This window comes from Vombatus ursinus, unplaced genomic scaffold, assembly GCF_900497805.2.
Source record: "Vombatus ursinus unplaced genomic scaffold, bare-nosed wombat genome assembly UNPS02014772.1, whole genome shotgun sequence".
In the NCBI taxonomy this organism is placed as follows: domain Eukaryota; kingdom Metazoa; phylum Chordata; class Mammalia; order Diprotodontia; family Vombatidae; genus Vombatus; species Vombatus ursinus.
In genome coordinates this window covers 9,160,695-9,175,344 of record NW_020954550.1, presented here as the reverse complement: position 1 = coordinate 9,175,344, position 14,650 = coordinate 9,160,695, and positions in this window count along the sequence as shown.

Genomic DNA, 14,650 nt, shown 5'->3' with positions numbered 1-14,650 from the left:
TGATTTCTTCACAGTCCCCCAGCTATTAACTGTTGGTGGGAGTATTTAAATCTCGGTTTTTCCCCAACTTCACATCGAGTACACTATCTACTAGACCACATTGCTTCTCTAGGGGATCAGTCATTTGTGGTAAAGAAGGCAAACCTGGGTGAAGGCTACATGTGACTGAGTATCGCAGTGCACTATAAAGAGCACTGAATCAGGAATTAGAATGCCTGAGTCTGAGTGTTGGCTTCCATCCTTCAATGCTAGGTAACCTTCAGTGAATATCTTGACCGTTCTGAATCTCTTTCCTCAGCTGGGGATAGTAATACTAGCTTGCTTCCTCACAGGGCTGGTGTTTGTTTATTTATTTTGAGAGGCAATCAAGGTTAAGTGACTTGCTCAGGATCACACAGCTGGTTAAGTGTCAGTGTCTGAGGCCAGATTTGAACTCAGGTCCTCCTGACTCCAGGGCTGGTGCTTTAACCATTGTACCACCTAGCTGCCCCTCACAGGGCTGATTTTTTAAGGAAAGTGACCACATCAGTCATGTCTTCTTTCCTCTTTGGGCTCTGCTTTCATCTCCCATGGCTTCCATGAATATCTTCTTCCTCTCCTTCCTTGCTTTACATTTGTATTGGTTGTCTTCCTCAAATATAAGTTCCTATATGAATAATAAATATAAATCTAGAAATAAATAAATAGATAAATTTTGATTGCTGGAACCTCATGAGATATCTTGGGGTTTATGGGCTAGATTTCTTGTTTAAGGACCATGCTTTAAACCCAAAGCACCCTGGCTCTCATTGGCCAGCCAACAATAGGTCCTAGCCCAAGTCTCATTTGGTCAATTTTTGGGCTCTGATGGTTCAGAGTGAGTATAAACAGCACTTGTTTCTGTTTTGGCCAGAAACCTTAAGGGTCTTCCTTTCCCAGATTGATTTTTTTTTAAACTAGGTAAAAGAGGCCATTCTTTGCCTCATTTCTTACCTGAATCACTGAATGGGCTTGCCTCAAACTGAGACCTGGGAAAGACTTTAACTTAAAAAGGCCAAGGGCTCCCATTGCATCTGGGGCCATCTCTAGTCATCCTGATACTAGACCCAGATGGCTCTGGAGGAGAAAGTGAGGCTTGTGACTTTTTGCAACCCTCTTTTACTTACATCCAATTCACATGCTAGTCATGGCACCACCTTCCCGATGTCATGGTCCTCTTTGAGAATAAAGGATGAACAACAACAAGCTCCTAAAGTCTAGAGACTGTCTTTCTTGTTGCTTGTATTTGTATTGCCAGAATTCAGCATAGAGCCTGGTACAGAGTAAGCACTCAATACATGATTGTTGTCTGGACTTGACTTGTGAGGTTCAAATGAAGTCATTTATGTTAAGCACTACATACACGGCACTATAGTTATTGTGGGGAAGCTGAGACTCAGAGAAATGAAATCATTTACTCAAAGTCACTCAGTGAATCATTTCATTTCTTCTGAGACTCTGTTTCTCTTTCTGATCAATGGAAATAATATAATATGCAACTTATTTACCTCATAGCTTGGGAAGTAGAGGATTCCCTCACTGGAGATCTTCCATCAAGGTTAGATAAGATGTATTAGTGGGGATTCTCCTTTTTTAAACAGCCTATGATTCTTGGAATCTAAGTAATAATCAGTCTATGAGCAGGAGATCCAGTCATAACAGCAGAGGGAAGTATACAGATGAGAAGGTCTCAGAACAAAACAACCAAAGATATAACCGATTACCCAAGTCACAGAATCACAGAAATTCCTTCAGTGCTCACGGATGTAGTTCACATGGGCCAGGTGACTCCAATTCACCAAAAGCAGCCAGATACTCTCTTACTTAACTTATTTTGAGTATCTTTTCCCTATTAACCATTTTTGTTTTTTCATTTCCATTTCAAAGATCATTTTCCTTGCTAGAAAGAATAGAAACAAAGTATGAGTTGAGCTGCTTAGCCTTCTCTCCATTGTAAATTCTAGTCCCATTCATCCTAAACAATGGTCCTAACCCTTCTTTCTTTGATTTTTGTTTCCTCCTAATACTCACATCAGGTAATTGCCCTAAATCTGTTATAGATAGCCACTAGGAGATAGTAGTCATTCAATCTGTTGAAGCTCATTTACTCCTACGTGGAGAAAGCACAAAATGCAAGCTGACTTTGTATAACTCTGGCTCACTTAAATCCCTGTGATGTCATCGGTCCTCTTCAAAAACAAAGGACAAACAACAACAACAACTAGATGACATCAGGGCAGATGACGTGTCCGTTCCTCTCTGAAGATGCAAATGTCATATACCCACCCCCTGTGTTGTGTGTGAGGGTGGAGGAAAGGTGAGGCAGGAGGAGGTAATACTTAAGCTCTATTTACAGTTAATAAACTCTTTGACATTTTTTCTGATTGAATTTCTGAGGGCAAACCTTACAATGCAAAGTCCTCATGCTTATTATGGCTTGCTCTTTGGATCATTGTCACCAGAAAAATGGTGGCACCTTTTTATGACTGTATAGCCAGGGGTGGGGTACCTATAGCCTCAAGGCCACATGTGGCCATCTAGGTCCTCAAGTGTGGCCCTTTGAATCCAAACTTCACAGAACAAATCCTCTTAATAAAAGGATTTGTTCTCTAAAACTTGGCCTCAATCAAAAGGCTGCACCCAAGGACCTAGATGGCCACATGTGGCCTTGAGGCTGCAGGTTCCCCACCCCTGGTAGGTTCAAAGAGGAGGATAGCTTCAGTTATGGATAACCGAAAGAAACTAGTGTAAACAAACATTTTTTTTTAGGACAATGCCAACTTTTATTCAACACATGCTTTGATAAAGCTCTGATTTCTATTTAAACTAACATCATTATCAATTCTATCAGAGTAGAGACCATATATCACTCATTTTTGTATTCCCTACAGTACCTGCCTAGAATAATTCTTTCACATTAGATCAAGTGCCTTACCTCCCAAAGCACCTTGTATTTATTTTCTTTATGTTTATTATGTATATTTATACTCCTTGTATTACCCATTAAAATATAAGCGTCATTGGAGGGATTTTTCACTCTGCACTTAGCATGGTGTCTGGAGTAATCAATAACTGATCGTTGATTGACTGATTGACATAGTAAGTACTCAAGAAAATAAGTGAATGAATAAATGAGCTAGATATTCTATAAGGTCTCTTCTGACTTTCAGATTTTAGATTTGAAATGGGATGGATTGCAAATGGGGAACAGGGAGGAAGAGATGCTTTTTCATAGGTGTGCTCTCTTGTGGGATTCCAGTTGCCCTGAGGATGTGGGCCATGGGCTCTAATCACTATACTAAAGTGTAACTCTTTCCATCCTTTTGTTACTTTCCTTGCCTACCAAATGTTCTGAAGGAGTTGGTGTGGAACAAATCGGATTCATCCCCAGGGACACTGCTCTTTTCTTTCAATGTCTGGGTCGGCTGCCAAATCGAAAGCCTACTCAAATTCTTCTAGCTTGTCTTGTTGCTACCAATCATGCCCCACTTGTTGAAAAAATGTCCCTGATTATCCTTCTATTCTGAACACAACTCTCTTGTTCTTAGGAAGGAAGCTGAAAAAAGTCTGATACCCCAGTGAATAACTACAACTACAGCAGCTGCCGCAAATTGGTCTTAATGTATTGATCCCAGTTTGACTGGGTAATCAGTGTGTTACTAAGCAGAGTTATAAGGTGGGCTCTACTATCATCTTGCTACAGGACTTGGCAAATTAACTTTATGGTCCTTCCATGTTCTCATCTGTAAAATGGACATAGTAATATCTTTCAATGAATAACTATCTTTTGAGACCCTACTATACCCTAACATCTAATTTTGTCAGGGGGAATTAAATGCTCCAGTTATATGAATTTTCCAGGTCATTGAAACACATGCCTTTAAAGAATCAGAATTAAGGGTTGCTAGAGTTAGAGTGCTGAATTTGGAGTCAGAGACATGAGTTCTAATCCCTGCTCTGCCACTTACTACCTGTGTGATATTAGGTAAGTGAATTAATTTCTCTTGGCCACAATTTCAATATTTGTAAAAAAAATAAAAAAGGAGTTGGATGGTATGGCCTATAAGTTCCCTTCCAGCTATAAATCTATACTATCATCCAAAAACAACTTGGGAATTTATTTAATCCGACCCATTGATTTTACAGATGAGGAAACAAGTCCAGAGAGATTAAAGTGATTCACACAGAACTAACTTTTAAAATGTTTGTTTAAAAATTTTTTAAAAAATTCTTTCTGAAGTATGGCATTTCTATTAGAAATGATGAGAAGGATGATTTCAGAAAAACCTGCAAAAATTTTTGAGAACTGATGGAAAGCAAAGTGAGCAGAACCAGGACAGTGTTGTACACAACAACAGTGATATTATATTATGATAAACTATGAATGATTTAGCTCTTCTCAGCAATACAATGATCCAAGACAATTCTAAAGGATTCATGATGAAAAATGCTATCCACCTCCAGAGAAAGAGCTGATTGACTCTAAATGCAGATTGAAGCATACTATTTTCACTTTTCAAAAAAATGTTTTTTGTCTGTGGTTTCTTTCACAACATGACTAATATGAAAATATGTTTTGTATGATTGTACATGTGTAACATATCAAATTTCTTGCCGTCTCACAGAGGAGGAAGGGAGAAAGGGAGAGAATTTCGAAATCAAAATTTTAAAAAACAAAGTTAAAAATTGTTTTTGCATGCAATTAGGAAAAAGAAAAGTGCCGTCTACTTTCTGCATTCTTATATGAAGTATGAGGAATACAATATAATCTTTTATTAATGTGTGTCATAAAACACTGATGCCATCAGGGTCTGTTGAGGTGAGTGGGATCATTTGGCACTTGTACCAAGTAGCCCCAGACTTCCATCCCTTTTAAATTCTTGTGTCTACTTTTATAGATTTTTCTGCCTGTTATCTCTTTTCTCTCTGTTAGTTATTGTTACCCTAATAAGGAAAGCTATGAAGGTGGAATAGCAGCAATACTATTGCTAATATCCCTGGGGAAGGGACAAGCATCCACCCCATGAAGTTGTCTTGTAGCCTATGGACAAAAGCTGGAGGAAGCAAGCAAGGCTAGTGTTTATAGGCTGGCCCAATCTAGCTATTGCAAAACTGCTTATCTTTGAAGTAAAAAAAAAAAAATTTTTAAAAAAAAGCAAAGTCTGTGTTGTGTGTATTTCTAGTAAAGGCTAATATCCCAGATTCCATTGCAGAATGCCTCTAAGTCTTTGACTGGGGAACCACCCAGGATTTGGCAATGATGAATCTATGTTGCAAAATCAGCAGAACTGTTCTCTTGACAATAATATCCTTGAGCTATTTCCTCTTCTTTCAGGTGTACTTGCCATCAGAAATTATAGGATCCTGGTTGTCACTGAAAGCCATCACTTCTTGCTTCTGTTAGTGTGTATATCTCTAGTGGCCCCTCTTTACTTCTGATTTGTTACTTTTAATTTTCTGTGGCCTGAGAAACCAGAAAACCAAACATGTTAGAATTGTGTGTAAAATAAGAGCAAATAAACTTTGAGCTATTGTCTGAGTGATTCTTCTATGAATAAAATGTGGATTGTACTGTACAGACTTGGTGACTTTGGTTTTGACTTTAGAGAGGTCCTTTTTAGTGTCTCTGAAGATCCTAAACAGTTGATCAACTAATCTAAAATTAATCTAAAATTCTAAGAGTCCTGGCTGGCCATATATCCTGGCAGAGAGATGGGATAAACAAACCTCCCCTCAGATATGTTACAGTACCAGAGACCTGAAGATCTGATGTCTAAAAATAATTAGGATATGAAAGCTTGTGTCTATGTGAGACAATTGTTCTCTGAGTTATTTGAACTCAAAACTCTGGACTCTCCGTCTGCGCATATCCTCCTCTCCCAAACCATTCAGACACAAGACTGAATGATTCTGCCTTTGCATGGCTTTTCTTCCTTTCTTTCTTTCCTATTTCTTCCTTTCTATCTTCATGACTTTTATATTAGTTCCTATCTCATCCTATCACTAATCCAGTACTAATCTTTCAGGACCCATTATTCTCAGTCCCAAACTTAGATTACCCTTAATTGAACCCCCAGCCTCTATACTCTCCTTTCTGATCTCTCTAACACAGTGTTGTAGAGTTAATTTTCTAAAAACCACACTTAGTGTAGCACGATCATAGAATGTTGCAGTTATGAGACTTTCGTTTCTGTCTTCATCTCACCAGTGTCTCCTCAGCACAGTACTGGGGGAAAGAGTAGCCATTTAATAGAGGCTTGTTGATTGATTGAATTGAATTATCTAGGTTACATGCTTTATCCTCACAGGACTCGAATGTAAGTTCCTTAAGGGCAGGGATTTTTTTCATTTTGTCTTTGTATCCCCGTGCCTTGCTTGTAGTGAGTGCTTACTTAAATATTTGTTAAATTTTAGCAGTCATCTAATCCAACTCTCTCATCTTGCAGATAAGGAAACAGATTTAGAAAGGTTAAGTACCTAGGAGATCAAGACAAGATCTGTAATTTCATTAGTACAGGGAAATCCTAGGTGAAGATATTTCCTTTACAAATGCTACAAATGCTGGTCTACACCTTCTCAGTAACTAACAGTCTTAAACGACTGCCCAGAGCACTGTCTTGCCTGGGGTCACAGAGCCAATGTGTGTTAGAGGGAGAACTTGAACTCAGTCTTCCTAATTTTGAGACCAGGTCTTTCCCCACTACAGCATACTGCCTCATAAGGTTAAGTGATTTCCCCCAAATCATAGGCTAGTTAGTGGAAGAACCAGCATTTCAATCAATCAATAAATCAGCCAATCAAAGACCTTAGAGTAAGTGTGAGAAGTCTTTAGATGCAGTAAAATGATGCCAGACAGGAAGTCCATTCCAATTGGCTGAGGAGTTTCATCACACCTTCTGGGCTTGTATAAAAGCATCAACTGGGAATTTGGGAGAAAGTGGTGAGCAGGAAACCCCCAAGGAGAGACTGACTGGGGTGGGGAGAAGGCTACTACTCTGGCCTTCACAGTAGACTCCTCTTCTCCTTCCTTCTTCCCCTTTGGCTGGAGGGGAACCATGGAAGCTCTGAAGGGTCTAGAGGATGTTGAACTTCCCATCTTTCAGTTGACATCTTAGCGTTGTCCCCCTGAGACAACAACTGGTGGCAGCATCTGCATTGGAAGCCAAGGACACCCAGACAAAGATTCACCATACTTAAGAGGAGCTTCTTGAGCCATGAATGCCATAAATGGCAGAAAAGGACTTAGGGCAGCCAAGATATGTGAGCTACCTTTTTGCCACATGTGTTCTCCAAGGTTGGATCCCACTTTCCCTTGGACCATCTATATACTTGTGAAAGAGTTAGAAACAGATTCTTTTTTAGGGGAGGTGGCAGTGTTTTCTTGCTACTCTTCTTATTGTACCCCTTTACTCTAAAAGTTGCTTAAAGCTGGTTGATTAAAATGATTCTTGACCGAAAATCTTGGGGGAAGTCCACTGATGGAGGCTTGAGCTACATATATGAGATATAGTATTTACTTTTCCTCCCATGCAGCAAGTCACTGACTCTGCCACACTCATTTCCAGATTAATACCTTTGCTCATGCTGTTTGCCTGCCTTGAATGCCTGTCCCTCTTTCCCTATTTCCTGAAGTTCTAGTCTTCCTTCAAGATCCAGCCTAAGTCTCTTTAAAGTTTTCTTCAACCACTCCAATTTTTGGCAATCCTTCCTTCCTCTGAACTCCAATAACACTTATTATCTGCATCACTTGTTTGGTATTCAGGTTATGCTTGAATTGTTTTCTTTCTTTTTATGTATATGTCTCATCCCTCAAGTAGATTGTAACTTTTTTTTTTTACTATTCCAAATATTTTAATAAGAATTCTTTGCAAGGCATTTAAAACAGCAGTTTGTGAGGATAAACTGTCTTGGAGAAAGAGAGTATAGAACACTGGTAGCCACAGAGTTGAGGAATTTTCTTGATTTGGGGCAAGATCTGAGAGTCCACTGTTTTCTGATAGCCTTGCTTTGCTCTGTAATCACATACTTATCTTTTTCTGTGTCAAAAACTTCTTCTTCTCGGTGTCTAGGTTTACACAGTCTCCTCTTCTTGAAGTAAGCATTTGTAAGATGATTTGGAATTTTTATACCCAAACCTTGGTAGAGGTGGCAATAACAAATTTCTGATGGGTCCTTTGCAGAGAAACACAGTTAGTGGTAACAGGTCTAGTCACCAGTAGCAAGCCACTAGCCACCTGCTTCAAGAAAACAACTTACTTGCTCCTGCGGCAGCCAGTGAGCATGATCAGAACTGTGCCCAGGGTGATGCTAGCTCAAAGTGTCCGTAGGTGCTGGCTAAAGAGTTTTTTTGCCATGACTTAGCAGGTTTATAGGCACATCCTCAGTAGGGTAATACCGAGGCATTTTTTTAATCTTTATCACTTGGCCTCCTCCATTCTTATCACCACCAACTGGCTTTGGGAGAGTAGCAGGCACCTTCTCTTTCTTTTTCCTTTCAATCTGGGTTTTTGGTGCAGTATGTTTCTACTTGTATATGGCTGTCTGGGAATATATCGAAGATCTCGAGTACCTACCAATGCCTCGGTCCAGGACTGGGTTCCGATTGCAGTGCTTTTGAGGTGTCTTCACCACATTTTCAGCCACATCTTCCTTTTTGTCCTTCTTTGCCTTTTTAACCTTTTTTTTTTTCTTTTGGGTCCTTTTGGGTTTTTTTGTCTGCCATCTTGACAAAAGTGAAAGAGGAGATTTTAAGCTTCTTAGGGACAGGGACTATATCTTATGCCTCCTTATACCCTGAGAACGTAACAGAATGCCTTGAACAGAGTAGGTGCTCAATAGAAGCTGTTGCTATCAGTGATGATAGAGATGATGACAGAACCATACAAAGATAGTGACAGAATTTCAGAGTTGGAAGAGATCTTAGCATTCACCTAGTCCAAACTAGAGCAACAACAACTCTGATAGCTGAAATCCAAACTGTTTAAAGACCTTCAGGAACGGAAACTCATTCTCACAACAGTCAGTAGGATCCACTTTTGGACATCTTTTTGAGTTAGGACAGCTAGGTGGTGCAGTAGTCAGAACACTGGCTTGGAATCAGGAAGACTCATTTTCATGAGCTCAAATCTTACCTCAGACATGTACCAGATATCTTGGGCAAGTCACTTAATCCCATTTGCCTCAGTTTCTCCAACTGTAAAATGAGCTGGGGAAAGAAATGTCAAACCATTCCAATATCTTTGCCAAGAAAACCCCAAATGGGGTCATGAAGAGTCGGACATGACTGAAATGATTGAACAAAAACAATGAAAATCGGTGACCAGTATACTCTTCTTTCAGAAGCAACAAATAGGCCTGGAATGCCTTTTTTTTTCTTTAGGTAACTGGAAGAGGGAGAATTTCTGATGATGATTTATCTTGCCTTTCCTGTTCCTTCCCATTTGAATCATGCTGTTGTGGTTCTAGACTCCAGGCCATTAATGTGCATCTTGCATCACCACTCTCCCTAATTACAGTAAATTCCAGTAGAAGCACAATGCTAATGGCCTGGAAATGTTGTGCAATGTGAGCAAAGCTTTCAGGAAGTATGTAGGGATCCAGGAAGTCCCCCTACTGTACCTATTTCCAAAGTCGGTGAGTAAGTCTTAGTGATAATGTCAATTACAGCTTCAGAATAGCTCAGAAACTTCCTTTGTCCTTCCTACTTGTGTAGTTGAATGTTTTTGTAACTTTTTTTCTCCTTTTAGGATGAATGGGGAGAAGAGTACATATTCTCAAATAATTCTCTCCTCTGTAGCTGTCAGCTGTTTTTATGAAGTCAGAAATATTTGTCTCCATAGAGACACTTGAATCTTTTCCTAATTCAGCATTGAGATGCTTCTTTGTTTTAAACTCTCTGTTCCAGGAGAAAGGAGCTGGTTCTCTTCTGCAGAGTATTGTATAACTGGAGGTTTTTTTTAATTAAAAAATACATTTTATTGATACCTTTTTGTCTATTTCATTTATATCCCACCTGTACATACCCTCAGGATGGATCTTCTCCCGACAAAGGAAAGCGATAAAGTAAAAACCTCAGATATTGAAACTTGACCCCACAAATGGAGTTTTTAGCCAATTCTCTGGCTTCCTACTTGGAAGAACAGACGTGCCAGATGTAACTCTCCATTCCTGATATGGTAGTTTATTTGTCACAGACCCCAAATAAAATATAGCAGACCTTTAAAAAAGGTCCCCTCCCTCATTTTCCTTCTCAAAATATCATTTGAGAGGCACTGATAAATGCAACTTCACTCTCTGTTGGAGGCAATTAATGTTCCCTCTTTGCTTTGTTGACTTCTTTCATTCAATGTGCCACCTATAGAACCTTAGCTGGTGGCTTAGGCTAAGGTTAAAGGTTAAAGGGGGGATACTCATTGAACCATCCCAAGCCAATGATGGGTTTAGTTTGGATTAGTGGTGCTGTAGACAAGTAGTTCCTTTCATTGCTTCTTTCACCCCTTAAAGAAATAAAGTTATTAAGACAAGTCACAAATTTGATGGTTTGCTTTCGTCAGAGACAGAACTCTAACAGATGTTTGGATAGTTGAAATCCAATTTCTCCCCCCATAACTACCATATTCAGCCAGGTTTATGATCTATGATCCAATTCTCAAATTTATCATCTATTTCTTCCTTCTGACTAGGCGTTCTTTAGTACTATTTCCCCCTATATTAATCCTTGCCCAAATGTTCTCTGCCTTATTTCCCCCAACCCAGTTCCTGGATTTCTTCATGTGAGTTTGTCATCTTAACATACAATGCTACTCCACATTTATCCATTCTGTTCTTTTTGAATGAAGAACTTATAGTCCTCTACAAAAATATTTTGGTCCGGAGTTGCAACCCACTAATTCTCAGTGAAACCTGTGAAGTTAAGCTAGTATTTGGTGTTTAGATTTCTGAAGTCATGATTTTCATGACTCTCATCTTAGATGTTGTCTCCTATGAATTACTGGTTTTCTCTACCACTGCTCTTCTTCAAAGAATGTATGTTTTTCTCTCTAGTATCTGACTTAGTAGATTTATGTAGGAAGTTTTCTCTCTACTCTTCCATATTCATTTTACAGCTCTTTTGATCAGATATACAAGTCATCAGGCAAATATATTTTATCAGCCCTTCTTATGTACTCTATTACTGGCTTAGGAAATCCTGTATCTTTCATAATGGTCTAGAAATATAAATCTTATTCTCAAATACAACCTTCTTAACCAGCTCTCCATACCTCCCAACTAGATTGTAAGCTTCTTGAAGGTAGGAACTGTATGTTATGCTTCCTTGTATCCTCAGTGCCTAACAGAGTGCCTTACACAGAGAGGGGGCTCAGTAACTGTTTTGATGATTATGACAGAATAATATAAAGACACAGAATAATAGAATATCAGAGTTAGAAGATACTTAGAGTTCATCTAGAGCAGGAATCCTTAACCATTTTTGTGTGATGGAGCCCTTTGGTAATCTACAGAAGCCTTATGACTCCTCATAAATAATGTTTTTAAACATATAAAATAAAAAGCAGAGGATTACAGAGGAAACCAAAGTGGAAAAAAAGATTCAATTTTTTCCCCACACAATATCATGGACTCTCTAAATCTAGCCATGGACCACTTAGGGGTCTATGAACCCTAGGTTAAAAGCCCTGGCAAAGAATTAGAAACTGAAGGGATGTCCATCCATTGAGGAATGGCTCAACAAGTTGTGAGTTAGTATGCATAAGGAGTATGAATATTATGTAATATTACTATGCTGTAAGAAATGATGAAAGCTTCAGAAAAATCTAGGAAGTTTTATATCAACTGATGCAAAGTCAAGTGAGCAGAACCAGAAGAACAATGTACACAGTAATAGTAATACTTTAAAGATAATGAAGGGCAGCTAGGTGGTGCAGTGGATAGAGTGCCAGGACTGGAATCAGGAAGACTCATCTTACTGAGTTCAAATTTGGCCTCACACATTTACCAGCTACGTGACCCTGGGAAAGTCATTTAACCTTGTTTGTCTCAGTTTCCTTATCTGTAAAATGAGCTGGAGAAGGAAATGGCAAACCACTCCAGCATTTTTGCCAAGAAAATCCCAAGTGGGGACATGAAGAATCTTACATGACTGAAATGACTGAACAACAACAAAGATAATCAGCTATGAAAGACTTAGTAATTTTGATCAATACAATGACTGATCACAGCCTCAAAGGACTCAAGGTGAAAACTACTATCGACCCCTAAATAGAAGAATGATAGTCAGAATACACATATTTATTTCCTTTCTTTATTTTTCTTGCTTTAATTTTTTTCAGAACATGACTAATGCAGAAATATGTTCTATATCACTTAATACATATATTGGGTGTCATATTTCTTATTTTCTCAATGGGTAGAGAAGGACTACAGGGCAGAAGAAAATTTACTACTTAAAATGAAACTAAAATTTAATTTAAAAAAGAAAACAACAACAACAACAACAACACAATAACCTTGCTTGTCTAGCCCAAACTAGAGCAGGGGTCTGCTCTACAAATGATGATCTGGCCTCTGTTTAAAGTCTTTCGGTGGTAGGGAGCTCCCTGTCTCAACCAATGGTAGAGTCTACTTTTGGACAACTCTGACTGTTGGGAAGTTTTTCCTTTGTGTCCACCATGTGACGTTTGGCATCACTGTTGTGGTGACTCTGAAGTCTAAGCAACCTGTACTGGGTCCTGTCTGTTCTTTAGGCCTAAAGCAAGGCAGTGTGCCCCTATCTTACTTATCTAGGGAGGCAGGGGAAAATCAGTTTGACCTTTTCCCCAAATCATGCTTGCCTTGAGTACCTCAAATCCATATTTTTCACGATCATGATGAATGTAACTTGGGCAGATCCCAGGGAGACAAGTCAAAATGGCTCCCAGCCATCTCCTATACTATGCCAGGGTCACTTTTCTGGTTCTACTGCTTTTATTTTCCTACTTTACTGCTGTTACGTGCAGAGTAACAGAAGAATTGAACTCTTAGATCTAGACACCATTCTCCAAACAGGGTTCAAACCAACTACTGCAGGCCCTATGAAGTAATTCACAAAAGCATGTGCATTTGTTCACTATTGACATTCACAGAGAGGAAAAGCAGAGTGAGGGGCAGAGGTTTTAGTTGGGAGGGAAGGAAATGGGTGATCCTAGAGCACCAGATCCTTGCTCACAGTTTCCTCCCCTACCTCACTTCCAGATGAGCTATTTTTAGCCCTTTCAGGACAAATCACTCCTTTTCTTTTCCAGGAAAGGTAAATTGGAGAGATAACTCCACCAGCTGGAGGATGGTGATCCCTTTAAACTCTTTTCTTTGTTTGGGGTAATAGGTCAGTCCCATCACTGGGAGTCAGTCTTAGTCTTCCTAGATTCATTCCAATGAATCTGTTTGTACCAGGGTTGGCCATGGGTAAATGTGACACCAGCATTCAAACTCAACACCTCTTCCCAGGGTCACTATCTCTAAAGAAAAGGCTTTAACACTGCTTACCTGTCTGGGTGATTTAGTACCAGACGCTACTCCCTGTAAATTACTTCTTGTATAGGAAGCAGGGAAATAAAATCTTGGTGGCCTTGATTTGACCACTCTGTTCCTCCTTTAAGAAATATTCTGAAGCGTATGCTCATTTCTATATATATGCATATGTATATATGTGTATATGTATACACATATCTATATATACACTAAGGTACATACAAATATGCATGCAAAGTGTGCATGTGTGTGTGAATATATACACTTATACATATATATGCAAGTATGTGTGTGCATATATACACTTATACACACATATATACATACCCACGAGTATGTATATTAAAGAGGCAACATAGTGTAGTGAAAAGAATATTGGACTTAGAGCTAGGAAAGATCTGGGTTCAAATTTTACCCCTCACATTAATTAGCTGTGGACACATGGAGAAATCATTTAACCTCTCTGCACCTCAATTTTCTTAACTGTAAAATGGGAATAAAAGCTCTTAGAATCCCTAGTTTCCTTCAAAGCTAAACTCAAACCATCTCCTACTTGAGGACTATTCTGATACACCCAGCTGCTGGTACCTCCTTTCTTCCACCCCTTAATGATCTTATTTTTATTTTGTACATATTATATCCCCTTTGGTGGGGGTTCTTAACCTTTTTTTGGGTCATAGACCCCTTTGGCAGTCTGGTGAAGCCTAAGGACCTCTCTCAGAATATTATTTTTAAATGAATAAAATAAAATACATAGAATTACAAAAGAACCCAATTATGTTGAAAGACATAATCAAAATGTTAAAAAAAATCAAGTTCATGGACCCCTATCTTACCAAATGTAGGTATCCTGAGATATCTTGTATCTCCAGTGTCTAGTACAGTACATGGAACATAATAGGAGAGAAGGATCATAGATTCAGAGCTTTTTAGGTCTTCCAAAGGACCTTAGAGGCCATCAGTTTTAACTCCTTTATTTTAGGGATAGGGAAAGTGAATCACAGAGAAGTTAAGTGACTTTGTCCCTGAAGAAAGGAGCAGCTAGGGGGGGTGCAGTGGATAGAGCACCAGGCCTGGAGTCAAGAAGACTCATCTTCATAAGTTTAAATCTGGCTTCTGACACTTA